General features: G+C 41.8%; 1 long non-coding RNA gene, 15 other non-coding genes and 3 pseudogenes across 16 annotated transcripts; all 19 read left to right on the top strand.

The window, feature by feature from the left end:
* The first annotated feature begins 1,598 nt into the window (after positions 1-1,598).
* LOC123110136 (uncharacterized) lies at positions 1,599-6,669 on the top strand. The gene is made up of 2 exons (XR_006453169.1): positions 1,599-6,054; positions 6,212-6,669. It is a non-coding gene; the product is annotated as an uncharacterized lncRNA (long non-coding RNA).
* Positions 2,305-2,403, top strand: LOC123118218 (uncharacterized; annotated as a pseudogene).
* On the top strand, positions 2,451-2,531 carry LOC123118251 (uncharacterized; annotated as a pseudogene).
* LOC123118220 (small nucleolar RNA Z101) lies at positions 2,628-2,725 on the top strand. The gene has a single exon (XR_006457776.1). It is a non-coding gene; the product is annotated as a small nucleolar RNA Z101 (small nucleolar RNA).
* On the top strand, positions 2,799-2,884 carry LOC123118240 (small nucleolar RNA Z102/R77). The gene has a single exon (XR_006457794.1). It is a non-coding gene; the product is annotated as a small nucleolar RNA Z102/R77 (small nucleolar RNA).
* LOC123118230 (small nucleolar RNA Z101) lies at positions 3,054-3,151 on the top strand. The gene has a single exon (XR_006457785.1). It is a non-coding gene; the product is annotated as a small nucleolar RNA Z101 (small nucleolar RNA).
* LOC123118233 (small nucleolar RNA Z102/R77) lies at positions 3,225-3,310 on the top strand. The gene has a single exon (XR_006457787.1). It is a non-coding gene; the product is annotated as a small nucleolar RNA Z102/R77 (small nucleolar RNA).
* On the top strand, positions 3,422-3,510 carry LOC123118243 (small nucleolar RNA Z102/R77). Its single transcript, XR_006457797.1, has one exon. It is a non-coding gene; the product is annotated as a small nucleolar RNA Z102/R77 (small nucleolar RNA).
* Positions 3,702-3,787, top strand: LOC123118288 (small nucleolar RNA snoR8a). Its single transcript, XR_006457838.1, has one exon. It is a non-coding gene; the product is annotated as a small nucleolar RNA snoR8a (small nucleolar RNA).
* On the top strand, positions 3,997-4,081 carry LOC123118289 (small nucleolar RNA snoR8a). The gene has a single exon (XR_006457839.1). It is a non-coding gene; the product is annotated as a small nucleolar RNA snoR8a (small nucleolar RNA).
* On the top strand, positions 4,374-4,451 carry LOC123118266 (small nucleolar RNA U83). The gene has a single exon (XR_006457817.1). It is a non-coding gene; the product is annotated as a small nucleolar RNA U83 (small nucleolar RNA).
* Positions 4,523-4,616, top strand: LOC123118146 (small nucleolar RNA snR60/Z15/Z230/Z193/J17). The gene has a single exon (XR_006457750.1). It is a non-coding gene; the product is annotated as a small nucleolar RNA snR60/Z15/Z230/Z193/J17 (small nucleolar RNA).
* Positions 4,711-4,806, top strand: LOC123118204 (small nucleolar RNA Z43). Its single transcript, XR_006457767.1, has one exon. It is a non-coding gene; the product is annotated as a small nucleolar RNA Z43 (small nucleolar RNA).
* Positions 5,102-5,186, top strand: LOC123118294 (small nucleolar RNA U31b). The gene has a single exon (XR_006457845.1). It is a non-coding gene; the product is annotated as a small nucleolar RNA U31b (small nucleolar RNA).
* Positions 5,249-5,352, top strand: LOC123118253 (small nucleolar RNA Z107/R87). Its single transcript, XR_006457803.1, has one exon. It is a non-coding gene; the product is annotated as a small nucleolar RNA Z107/R87 (small nucleolar RNA).
* LOC123118036 (small nucleolar RNA R30/Z108) lies at positions 5,572-5,667 on the top strand. The gene has a single exon (XR_006457663.1). It is a non-coding gene; the product is annotated as a small nucleolar RNA R30/Z108 (small nucleolar RNA).
* Positions 5,916-5,995, top strand: LOC123118264 (small nucleolar RNA snoR77Y). Its single transcript, XR_006457815.1, has one exon. It is a non-coding gene; the product is annotated as a small nucleolar RNA snoR77Y (small nucleolar RNA).
* Positions 6,670-13,374: 6,705 nt separating the features above from the next.
* Positions 13,375-13,472, top strand: LOC123118228 (small nucleolar RNA Z101). Its single transcript, XR_006457783.1, has one exon. It is a non-coding gene; the product is annotated as a small nucleolar RNA Z101 (small nucleolar RNA).
* A 54-nt stretch (positions 13,473-13,526) lies between these two features.
* Positions 13,527-13,607, top strand: LOC123118247 (uncharacterized; annotated as a pseudogene).
* The last annotated feature ends 54 nt before the right edge of the window (positions 13,608-13,661 follow it).

Genomic DNA, 13,661 nt, shown 5'->3' on the forward strand with positions numbered 1-13,661 from the left:
CAATTTCAAAAGATGAGTAATTAGTTCAGATCATACTACTTTCCATTACAGCTTTCTCTATGTATACTTGGAGAGCAGTGTGTGTTTTAACTACAATATGCATACCCCCATTGCACCATAGTTCCACTCCAGGAGATGCTGAGATAAACTAAAAATGGAGGAAAAATTGTCCGACTCTTACTGCTAGCAGGTGGTACCCGCTATGACTCCCACGGGTGGGATTACCTTCACCGCCGAGCCTTCAAACTCAGAAGATAACAAGCAGCCCAAAATCCAAGAAGGAAGCTAATTCAGTTCTTCCAAGATTGCTATTTTTAGGGAGGTTTTTGTTCCAACTTTGCATTGACGACACCATGTTCATTTGGACAATGTTTATATGTTCCTTTGAAGTTCACCCAAGAAAATAAAATTTCTGAAATCTTCATCGGATATTTAATTTGATTCCATTTTTACTATACAATAGACTAAATAGGCCACACCCATATATTCTCTATGTAGAAGTTGTTCATCCAATTGATTCCCATTGATTTGTAACTTTTTTTTTGTACAATTATGATTTCTTTGTGGTCTGCTTGAACCTCAGTGGCATTCTCAAAAGATAATTGATGGGTTTGTACTTTGTCCTTTTGTTTATAGAGAAGGGGCCATTTCCAGAGTATGAATTCAAAATTGTATACCCACATGAATTTTGATGTGGTTTGATTGAGACGTGCGTTGCACGTGCATGTTTACTAGTGTGTTAGACAATATGTTTCCCCATGCACAATGGCACATCGATCATCTACTTGTGGGCATGGGAGACATCAGGAAACTGGAAGTAGCACGATGAATGGCGATAGGTACAAAGTTCACTTGATATGGACACGATATTTTCGACAGTTGATGCCGCTGAGGTTCAACTAGTTAAGGGGTTAATTAAGCCATGAAAAAGTCGTAGATGGGAACCAGATTTCACCAAGGAAGGATTGTTCCTTGGGTCCATTGTGTGGGCTGAGAATTGATTATGTGATCAGCAGATCAAAGACGAGCTATGTGACGCGTGCATCGGGGTGTAAGAAAAATACGATTGGATCGCCAGCGCATACTCTTCTGCACTCACATGCACAGTCATGTTTCATCAAAGTGAAAGAAATGGAGAGGCTACAATTCATGAGATGGAAAATTCTCCATCCGTTTCTTTTTGCTCCACATATAATTGAGATTTCTCTCGAGTCAAACTTTGTAAAATCTGACCAAATTAATTCATATGAAAATAACATCAACATCCACAATATTAAATCAACATCAGTAGATGTATCATGAAACTAGTTATCATATAGTATATCTTTAGTATTGTGGATGTTCATATTTTTCAATGCAATTTTCGTATGAAAGACCAACAAAGTGTACCCTAAAAAAAAGCCCAAGAAAGTGAGCGAAAGGGAGGAGCCATGGACGAATGAGAACGCACCGCCCCAAAAAAAGGAAAATTGACGAATCCGGCCCAAGAGGCCGATGGAGTGGACAATCCTAAAGCCCACACCAGCCGAAACCCTTGCCTCCTCCCCCACTCTATATAACCCAAACCCTAGCGCCACTGACTCCCCGCAGCAGGCATCTCCCCTCCCCTCGCGCCGCCGCCGCCGCCCCCCGCAACCACGGCGGTCTGCACGAGCAAAGTCGGTAACGGCCCCCTCCCCTGCTCTCACCCCCTTCTCGCCTCTGGAACTCCAAGAGGAGCGAAGCAGCCGGTCTGCCTCGCCTAGTTCTTGGTCCGTAGGTTGTGCGAGCTGTATGATCGTATATGCTACCAGTAGTGGGATAGCCAGGGTAGAATTGCTGTTGCTTCCGGACGAGTTCGTGTAGTCGCGCATCGCAAAAACTGATTACCGGCGGATCTCATCGCCGCCGCGTATGAGACGATGCCACAGCGACCCGCCCCGCCGTCGCCGCTCTGTATTGGGCTCGCTTCTGCGGCCCGGCAGGCGATGGCGGCGTACATTGCGCAGTGGCCTCACGGTTCAGTGCGTTCATCAGGGATTTCGCTGAGTATTAAAGTTGGTACCTTGTTAGCGCTTTGTTCCGATTATTGTCCTGCACAACTTGGCCGCTGTCATCTAGCATTACAGCAGGTGATTGCTGTCATTGTCTGCTAAGAAATTGTGTCTGCAAAAACATTGTATGCATCTAAGATAATTTGGTGTCCTAAGCAACTAGCGTCGTTGGCTAGGTTTATATGTTGGTTCTTTTCTTCTCGTTGTAGTTTCTGTTGTTGGAAATTATCTTTCTTTCCCGTTTCTGCTGCTGTGTCTGGGAGCAGCATTATTGATGCAGATGAGGAGACACTAAGTTTTATGGGTAATTTGCGTCTGAGGCGTCTCTGTGATGTCACACCCTTTTCACCTTGGAGATCTGATGCATCCTTGATAATATCCTCAATTCTTTGTTTTTTTTCTATGTTTGATTCGTTTGGGCGAGATGAGGATATAATTACATTGTTGATGGATGATATGATGTCCAATGAATCATGTATTAGCTCTATCTGATCGTACCCATACTGGTTTTATTCCATGTCTTCAAGAAGGTAAAACCTGTTGCTTTTTTTTTCTTATTTACTTTCTTGAGCAGCATCTTTTTTAAAGGAGTTATCGATGCAGATGATGAGACACGAGTTTATGGGTAATTTGCGTCTGAGGCATTTCTGTGATGTCACACTCTTTTTCACCTTGGAGATCTGATGCATCCCTCTAACCCATGTCTTTTGTGTTCTTTCTACTTATATTTCAAAGATCTTTTGGTTTTGGGTTTTAATTGGCGAAAGATGAGATGATGAATGATATTAATTTCCCTATTGGTTTGATTGGCTGACATGATGGCCTAAATACTGAACCGAATCTGGTCATCCTGCCTTCTCTTGTGAAGATAACTGATTTTTTTTAACCTTTTTTAGTTCCAAAGATAGGGTGGTGTTTGCTGTAGAATGGTACCAAAAATGATTGTTGCTCAGTTTTAGAAACAAACAATGTTAGATCAATTCAAATAGAAACTTTGTTTTTGAATTAAAATGGGCATAGCCGATGCATATGAGGACACATGAGTTTATGAGTAATTTGCATCTGAGGCATTTCTTTGATGTCACACTCTTTTTCACCTTGGAGATCTGATGCATCTGCCCTCACTGTTGTACTTTTCTTTGCTGGTACTTTTCTTTAAAAATATATTTAATTATGGGTTTAGTAGGCGAGAGATGAGATGATGAATGAGATTAATTTCCCTATTGGTTTGATTGGCTGATATGATGGCCTCAATACTGAACCGAATCTGATCATCCCCTTGCCTCCAATAAGTCAAATCTGTTTTTGCTTGCCTTGCTTTATCATTGTTACCACTGATTTGTTCCATGGAGAGTAATTTCATCTAATCATTTTCTAATTTAATCAGAGGATGTGAGATGATGAATGATTAATTTCCCTATTGGTTTGATTGGCTGATATGATGGCCTCAATACTGAACCGAGTCTGATCCTCATCCCTGGTTTGATAAGAAAAAGTATTGGTTAGATTTTTTCATTTTTGTTTCATTTATTTCTATGTCAGTTAGATCTTCTTATGCTCAACCTGAAATTCCAGTTTACTTTCTGTGCTGTTATAGTTTTTTTCTTTTGCTTTTTTATCAAGTGTAATTCAAGTCCTTGTGGTTCTTCTTCTTTAGAGCTGAACATTTGTGGTGCAATGATTATAAAACATTCCTCGTACTGATGGGATGTCCACGTGAACGACTCCTATACACCCATAGAATCTGAGCACCAAACAAACAACACTTTTGTATCTTGTCCTGATGGATCTTGTTTTTGTCTGTTTATTTGTCCTGAGGTTTGTTTTGCATTTGGACTTTCAGATTTGTCACCTTCAGAGCTAATATTTGATTGATATTAGTTGTGTTGTCCTGCTCCATGACACCAACCTCGTTCATAATTCAATGCTTTATATATTGTGTGATTTTATGCTGGTGGTTGTAATTGTGCAGTGATTATAAAACATTCCTCGTACTGATGGGAGATCCACATGAATGACTCCTATACACCCATAGAATCTGAGCACCAGTTAACCATTTGTTCCTGTTTTAAGTCTGACTAGCAGCTGTTAGCTTCTTGCCTTGCAGAACATTCTGTTTTACCTCTCTAAAATGCTTTCACCTGTTGAGATTCTTCAGCTGGTGATTGGTTTCCTTCTGCAATTGTTTTGTTTGTTGTTGGCCAAGGATTAAACTAAATTAATAGACAAGCATATGTCTGAATTTTCTTCATGTTGAACAATCTAATCTTCTCTATGAGGCCATTATCTTGCCCATTTATGTATATGTAGTTTTATTTGATGTGTTTTGTGGTTGAATGATGCTGATGATGATTAGTGTGAACCTTTCTCAATGAAATCACTCATGATTACATAACCTACTGCCTTCCTTCTGAGGCATCATTATTCCTGGAATCCTTCTTCTGTTTCCTTTGATTTCTTTTGGTTTCTCTTTTGCATTGCTTGTTTGCCTAGGTCGAATGATGATTACAAGTGCATAGTTCATATGATCAAATCATGATTACTTGAACAAAAATAGTCTTTCGCTCCTATCTGATGACCTTTCATGCTCACCCTTTGTTATGAGAATCAAACCTAGTTTTTATCTTTTTTGAATTGCATTTTATATGGACAATCCTACATTAATATCAAACTTAAAGGACGGTGAAGATTGATATTTGGTCTCGTTTGTCGTAACTGGCATTTATTTGCCTTGACGACCATCCTGCTATATCACCACCCATATTCTGAGTCCTTACAACATTTACTATCTTGGTTTGACATGCTAATCCTTTTTTGGTGTTTGTCCAATGATTAAACTAAGTACTTGAGTAGCAGTTTCCATTTGACTATAAATATAGTGAAGTTTTTATTTGCTTGGATTTGAGCAGTGATGAGACAATTGAATAAATATGATCATATAGGTGTGATTATCAATCGCTTCGTTCTTACTGAGCTCCCATCTTCGTTTCAGTTCTTTTAATTGTTTTAGACTTTGATTGGTATTGTATAACATATACTTGGTGCTAGCAGTGATATTCCAAACCTTTGAGGATGATGATTACATTAGTCGCTCCACTCTTAGGGTCCACAGTGCTGGATCTATGCTGATTGACATACTTATGAATCTGACTCTGTAGTTATTTCTTCCAATTGGTTATGTTTTGTTTACATACTTGCTGGTTCTTTCCTTTGGTGATGGCAGTGACGATTTGCAAATATTCAAGCTCAACAGACCAAATCACAGGTTTTCTCTTAGGAGTTAATTTGTATGCCGAATATCCCGCTGAACTGAGCCATCTGATACCTGATTTTATAATCTGTTGTTCATTGTTCTTTTCTCCTGTCCCCTCTTTTCTCTGCTTTTTTTTTCTTGAGAAAGGATATTGCTTATTTCTTTATCTACTCCCTCTGTAAACTAATATAAGAGTATTTAGATCACTATTTTAGTGATCTAAACGCTCTTATATTAGTTTACGGAGGGAGTATAATTTTGTTTGATTTTTTTTTCTTTGGCGGACATAGTTGCGATGAGGATAACACGCTCCCTCTTCTGAAAGCATTGATGACATTGCTGGCAGAATCGAACCAATTAAATATTGCCACCACTGAGCAACTATGCACCTTGTAACAATTTTTCTTTTTGCTGTTATTGGTTCTTTGCATCATTTAACTTCCAGTTTACTATATTTGTTTGGATTGTGATGAGGTATTGAGGCGTTATCCAACACAGGATTTGAGCGTTTTCTTTGTATGATGTCATCTTTGCATCTGTGTGTCCGTGCTTATTTTCCCTGGGACTGAGTAGGCATTTTTGCTCTGATGGTATACCTTGACTTTTTTTATACAGCTAGAATGCAATTGATGCCTATGATGATTAGCTATGTTGGAATTACCGTCAGATAAATAATGACGATATTTTTTGCGGCTTTCTGAGGTTAAATATTGCTCAAGTCCTTTGCCTCTTATGTTTATACAACAGCCACTAATAATCACTGAAGTGGTAAGTTTCGTCCTTTGGCTGGAATCTCTGTTTACACCTGGTTTGATTCAGCTGTGCGCTTTGCTCTGTTTTTTTGCAATGTCTAGTTCTCTGTGTAAATTTGCCTGTGTTGGATGTCTGAGCCTTGTTAACATCCCCCATTCTGTGTTTGTTTCAGTTTTATTGGGTTGTTGCCTTCACTGCTTGGTTCTTTCCGTAGCAAATTAAGATCAGTTGAAGGCTTGCCAAAGTGTTTTTTTGCTAATGCTGCTACATCCATCCGTTGAATCTCTCAAGACTGAAACCATCATTTTGTTGCCCCCTGAAAGAATGACAACGAAAGAAGGGCAGACTGGATATGTATATACTTGTGATTAGTTGTTCGAAGACCATGGATCAGATATCCTGCTGTTTGTTTACTTGTTGTATGATTTCTGTGCTGGGTTGCCCAACGTGTTTTGTCTGTTTTCTGTACATTTTGCTGTGTGCATGAAGACTATCAGAGGATCCCTTTGTATTTTGTTCAACATTTGTAATGGATTTGAGTGCTGTTTGGCTCAGCATATTGCTCCTGGAGCTCTATTTTTCTGAAGCCTAAATTATTTTTGGAAGCAAATGCGAACTTATCACTGGCCATGTGTGCCCATGGAGGCCTTGTTTGGTTGCTGTGACATAATGCTTGAACATTCTAGAACCTGAGCACTTCAACTCTTCTTTTAACTAATTTTATAGGCCAGATGCAAAATTTACTCGCAGGTTATACATCTCACCTGTGTTATGCCTTTCTTCTGAAATTAAAAAGCAATATTGGTTGAGAGAAATTGCTGTACTGGTTAAGACAAATCACCTGTGTTATGCCTTTCTTCTGAACTCTTTATGTTTGTTTCAACTCTTGAACTACTGGATCTTGCATCTGTGTTTAGCTAGTAGAGTATAAAATCCAAATTCTTATGACCAGAAGCATGAATGGTTGTTTTATGGCAACGGCTCTTGTGGCCTTCTTCTCTTGGTGCTGTGAGGGTGCTCCTCTCCCCTCATGGGGCCTGCTGCGGCGGCCGGAGGTGACCCAGTCTTTGGACCTTGAGGCGAGGCTTGGTGTGTGGCTCCGGGTGAAATCCTTGCATATACCTCTGGTTGGTGCCGGTGATGTGCGGCGCCTTTTCGTGTCGTTCCCCTTGTTGGGGCGTTGCTGAGGAGTCCAGTCCACCCAAATCCCTTGAGTTCAGTGTCTCCGGGCAAACGCTCTTGATCTGGTACTGCTAGATCGGGCGATGACGGCGTCATGTACGTCGCTACCTCCTTGGAGGCGTCGTCTTGGAGACTTGTGGGTGGTGACCAACGGCTCATGTGGTTGTCGATGGAGTGTGCCTGATGACGGCGGTGGTGCGGCGGCCTTGCGGTCGGCGGTGGTTCCTTGTCTCTCTTCCTCGGCGGTGTTCGTGCTCGGGTGCTCCTTGGTGTGTCTCTGCTTGGCGATGCCCGTGTCGCATAAAACCCGAAATGGGGCGTGGCCAAGTGGTAAGGAAGCGGGTTTTGGTCCCGTTACTTGGAGGTTCGAATCCTTCCGTCCCAGATTGTTTCTGATGAAACAAACGGTGAAATCATATAGTATTCCGTACGAGACAAAAGTTTATTAAAGAGAATAATGATATCTTATTCTTTCTCAGAAAACATAATAAAGTCTTAAGTCCAGTCAAATTGACTATCTTTATTTTCATGAAAAAATGGATCAATCAAGCACATTCAGGATATGCCTCTACTATAAAATCACTTAGTCATATTTTTTTCTTCCTTTTGGTATTCAGGATATGCCTCTACTACCAAAAACTTTCAATCTTTTCATTGGAATAGTTTATTTAGTTATTATAGTTAATTGTTTTTGGTACTGAAAAAATATATTACTCGGTCTTGCCTGGCCTTTTGAATGTACCCCCGGCACAGGTGGTGTCGTGGCGTTGTACTTTCTCGGCTGTGCGGTGCCTTTCGATTGCGTCGACTGTGCAGTGCCGTGGTTTGGTCTTCTAGGCGATGCCCTTCGACTACGCCGGTGACACACAGGCTCCGTGGCGTCATCTCGGCCCCTCGTGACCCTTTGAATGCGCCCCACAACACAGGTGGTGCCGCGGCGTTGTGCAGTCTCGGATGCGCGGAGCCTTTCGATTGTGTCGATGGTGCAGTGTCGTGGTTTGGTCTTGGCTGGCTGATGCTGTTCGATTTCACCGGCGGTGCTCTTTCTTTTTTGTGTTGTGTCTTTCTCCTTGCTCCTCCCCTGTTATGTGTGTTGTTTTGTTTTATCTCTTCACTCATGTGCCCCCTGTAATTCTGGTTCACTTGAACCTATCTTGCAATAGGCTGAATACAATTCAGGTGGGGAAATCTCCCCCCGGTGAAAATTCAAAAAAAAGAATGGTTGTTTTAATGTTGCTCTCTGTTAATGTCACTGAATCTGATGCAAATGATAATCTAAGCCCAAAAGAAAATGTTCTAATTCAGTCAACGTCGAGCTGCTGTTCTCTGCTCATGTGGAACATTGCGTTACATTTTTGCATCTTCAGAAGTGCGGTTGTCCATGGCATGGAGTTTTTGTACTGTTGTTAAGGTTCAGGACAAGCCCGTGACTATCGTGTTTCTAGTAGCTAAAATCTATTTGTTCCTATTGGCATTGGCTTTGTTTTTTCCTAAGATCAGGACAGGCCCGTGACTATCGTGTTTCTAGTAGCTAAAATCTATTTGTTCCTATTGGCATTGGCTTTGTTTTTTCCTAAGATCAGGACAAGCCCGTGACTATCGTGTTTCTAGTAGCTAAAACCTGTTGGACAATGACATTATTTGTAACGGCAGCATGAGAGGAGGAAGATTTTGGTTTCTTGTTCTGTATTAATAACTTCCTATAAGCAATGCACCTCTCATGATTTTGTCAAAAGCGTGTCGAGTCGATATTCTCAATATATTATTCTTTGTCAGTTTACAAGTTGATTAATTTCCTCTGATTATTCTCAAATTCTTGAATTATTTGTAATGTCTTGCAGAATTATTTGTGCCTTTGTTTTTTCCTAAGTTTGGGATGCACTCTGTTAGGTTTTAGAAAAAGTAGACGAGAGAGATTAAAGGGGTTGTGACCAATGCTCCTCCGTCCTGTAATGTGATACATTTTTTTGACAGTGTGTCGAAATGTCTTGCATTATGGAATGGAGGGAGTATTTGTCAGGTATGTGACATGCTGCGTTTGGGAGAAGTATATATCCGGCATGTTGGTTATGGGAGAAGTATGTATCCGGCATGTCGTTGGATTGCTGATACGAGTACTATGAAACCGATGGGTAGAATGTTGGATACCCCGGTACAGTTGGTTGCTGATTTATTTGATCATGGTCATGGGTCAGGTGGGATGTGCAATTGGTTCAGGATGTTTTCTTTTGGCTAGATGCGGAGGCGATCCTAAACATGCCATGGCCGAGTAGAGTGTCATGACATGTGGGTATGGGCATGGGAGAAGAATCGTGTATTCTTAGTAAGATCGGCGTACAAAGAAGTCATGAACATGAGGTATAATGATAATATGGGTGTTGAAGGTTCCGCTGGTAGTGAAAGTCTCTTTGTAAACTTTTAATGTCCTACCCAAAATCCGTGTTTTCTGGTGGGGAGTGGTCAAGGGAAACTGCCAAAGCCACGGAGCGCTGCACCACCGCCATATCAGAGATGACACTTTTTGGTCGGCTTTATGAACATGAGGCGGAGTTCTTTACCATTCGATGGTTCCGAAGGAGAATTCTGCGATTATATATGGTTACTTTCATGTGGGCGATTTGGCACTCAAGGAATAATTACACCCATGGAGAGGTTCAATACCAGCTGCAGAAATCCATGCTTTTATGATAGATGAGATTGTCCAGGCGCCAGGGCTTCCTTTGCCTGAAATAAGTGCTCCGCCGGGACAAGAGATCAAGTGGCGTCCACCTCATGAAGGGTGGCTAAAATTAAACTCCTATGGTTCCATTTATGTTGCTCGCGACCATGGAGGTGTCTTTCCGATTCCGACAGCGAAGGGAGGCTGCTATGACCGCATTATTGATCCATTTGCAGCTAAACTACTAGTAGTAGCCTGTTGAGATGCTTTGCTTCTTGCGTCGTCCAAGTCCATGCACCACGTGATACTAGAAATGGACTGACAAGATGTCAAGAATTTTTGGGAATCCAACTCGGAGAAGTCTCAAGGATACTACATTTCGTGTGAGATGAGAGAGGTTGTCTCTTATTTCCATGCATTCAAGCTTCTTTTTGCTGGACGACAGGGTAATGCGGTTGCACATAGTATAGCTAAAGTCTAAAGAAGCTTTGAAGTTTGGTGATTAGATAATGAACTTTGATGTAATACATGGCTTTCTGACACACAATGTGCACTATACGTGCATATAAAAAAGCATGAATAGTTATTGCCCATTTCCCCATGAGCATCCAGAAGACATCTTCCTACCCTTGCCGACTATATTAGGGACACTTGCTCCTCCATGCCACTCACTACACTCAAGCACTTCCTCGTTCAATTCTTTGCTTAGCTACTCTGTCATTGTTAGGCATGAAAGGCATCGGGAAGTTCCATACCGTGTACTCTAGTAGACTACGGATGCGCCATTTGTTTCACGTGTCACTTTGGAGCGCTTGTGATATCAGACAATGCATATTTTTGCAGGTAGCCTATTCATGAACCTCAGGTTATGGATTATCACTGGATTAGGGGTTGCACAAAACATCAGTGCTGGCACTTGCATATGCAAGTTGTGATTCTCGTACAACGAGCAAGTTTTAGTTGGATGCAGCTGATTAAACGAAAATCCAACTTCCTGACAAAAGCAAATAAAGGGAATGATAATCGAGCTACACATCACATTTAACATGCTTTTCATATCAATATTTCAAAAAATTGGGGCATTATCTCCTGAGCTGTAGTTTCTGTTTAGATGCGACAACTACAAGTTACCGTCGTGGACCATACTACACAAAAAATGAAGGAGTGGAGACGCTCAACTGGCTATTAGAGTATTAGGGATACCAACACCTGGATTCAAGATTTAGGGACGATATTGGAAAGTAACACCATACCACATGTTTTTGATTGATATGGTCATGTTTTGCAATAAATCTTTTGATGCTTGATGGCTTGGACTTATTTAGTTTAATAAAATGGCTGTGTGCATCATATGATATAGAAGCCGGGGTCATCCCCGTTTTGAAAAACACCACATGTATTAACTTTTATTTCATATAGTAGTAACCACAACAATAATGGACGGTCAAAAAAGATGAATCGTCTTCAAGAGTCACACATTACTTCTCTGGTCTAACACCGTGAATGAATTTAGCAGCAAGGACAAACATGTAAACGTTTCAAAAGTCTATTGATCTGAGCTTTTGTTGTAGAAAGTTACGATAAGGTAACTACCAAAGTATTGAATGATTTTTTATGTGTCCAATTCACCCATCTTATGTTCTGACAGGTCCCTTGCCTACCTTACTTATTGCTTAATGTTAGTTGGGGGTTGAATATCCTGTACATGTATATTACTCCGGGGTTCTTCCCCACACTGGCAGTCTCTTTTTTAGACGACCTTAACATTATCGGTCTATATATGCCCATGCCTGCAACACCATATATTTTCTCATATCACACCATGCGGCTGCTTTTGTGCTACTCTATCACCTGCAGGCATGCGAGACATCGGGATGATTACAACAACATTCATATGTCATCCACGCGACATCACCAAGAGCAGACCTAGTTTTGACCATGCACCAAAGCAAGGTGCTTTGCAAACATGATGGAAAGGACGGCTTAATTCCCCGCTCGAGAGTGTGAGGGTTGTATGCTTGAGTTCATGTTCCACCATGGTGACCCATGGAAGGACAGGATCACATCAAAGGAGGCGTTGACCCGTGATTCTATCACCACCTCATCCTCCACGCGGCGTGTAGCGACGTACACGATGCTAGTAAGGGGCTCGAGAATCTTGCAATTAGTACGAGCCACGATCATCAAGGACCGGGTTCCGGGTGGCGGCGGAAGGGTGAGCATCATCCACCATGATAATATATTCGTCTCTCATCCAATAGTAACAACATCGAGGGTCACTGGATGTATTTACCCGCTTTCTGTCAAGCAATTGATACAAGATTCTAACTTGTTCATGTATGGTGAGACATTTTTTTTTATGAATGCATGGTGAGAGATGCGGAGCCGAGACATTGTTTCATGATGTGTATCTATCGAGCCATACCAAACCAGGTGTTTGTTTGATAGTTTGTATGTAAGTGTGATGGTTACCTCCACCGTGAGGGTGGTGAGGATACTACCGGAATCATGAGGTACAACGAGAAATAATTTTTGTACACAACTCTAACGAAGATTCTAGCACCGGAAAAACATATTGTAAATATCTCAGCCAAGTTTCCCAAATATTCGCACATAAAAAAATATGTTGCAACAAGAAATATGAGATATACAGACATACCTGTGAGATATTAAAGCATCTTATCTTTTGGTTTTGAGGTTATCAAGCTTTTTTTTAGAAAAAAGGCCATGCTTTTTTTCAGGCAATTTTTTTTGAGGGGTAGGCATTTTTTTTCTGGGCCAGTGCTTATAGTTCCTAATAATAACCAATTGTTCAAACAAATTCGGCCCAAAAGGCCACTGGACAATCCCATGCCCAAGCTCACCGAAGCCCACACCGGGCCTGTAGAATCCAATCCACCCTATAATACGCAGCAAGCCAGCAACGGACTCCTCCAGTCCTCCTCCCTCGCCCCGCCGCCCCCGCCCCTCGCTGCGCCGCCACTTCTCCTCCGGCCGCAACCGCCGTGGCCACCACGACGAGCTCGGTAACGACCCCGTTCCCCGCCGCCTTCTCGCCTCAGGACCTCCAGGCGTTAGCAGACGCCACGCCTTGCCTTAAGTTCTATTCCCTCTCGGACGGATGGATTGTTGATTTTATCCTCGCGCATCGCAAAAACTGATTACCGGCGGATCTCATGGCCGCCGTGTATGAGACGATGCCAAACTGACCCGCCCCGCCGTCGCCGCTCTGTATTGGGCTTGCTTCCGCGGTCCAGTAGGCGATGGTGGCGTACATCACTCAGCGATTCTGTAGATTTGTCCGGGATTTGACGGCTAACCTGCTAGCGGGATTCTGTAGATCTGTTCCGATTAGGCGCTGGTATTTTGCTAGTATATGTCTCCAAAACCATCGCATGCTATGTGGTACGGACTGGTGTTATGTTGGTTGGGCCGTGTAGACGTATTTTCTGGTTATGATTCTCTTCTGCTGGCTGTTTCTTGGAGGATCATTGTTGATGCAGGTGATGAGACACAAGTTTTATGGGTAATTTGCGTCTGAGGCATCTCTGTGATGTCACACCCTTTTCACCTTGGAGATCTGATGCATACTTGATAATATCCTCCTCTTCCCTTAATTCATTTTTTTCTTATCTTTGACTCGTTTGGGTGAGATGAGGATATAATTACATTGTTGATGGATGATATGATGTCCAATGAATCATGTATTAGCTCTATCTGATCATACTCCATATTGATTTTATTAAGAAAGAAAACTTTGCCGGTTCTCTTTTTTTATTTG

The sequence above is a fragment of the Triticum aestivum genome, chromosome 5B, assembly GCF_018294505.1.
Source record: "Triticum aestivum cultivar Chinese Spring chromosome 5B, IWGSC CS RefSeq v2.1, whole genome shotgun sequence".
Classification (NCBI taxonomy): domain Eukaryota; kingdom Viridiplantae; phylum Streptophyta; class Magnoliopsida; order Poales; family Poaceae; genus Triticum; species Triticum aestivum.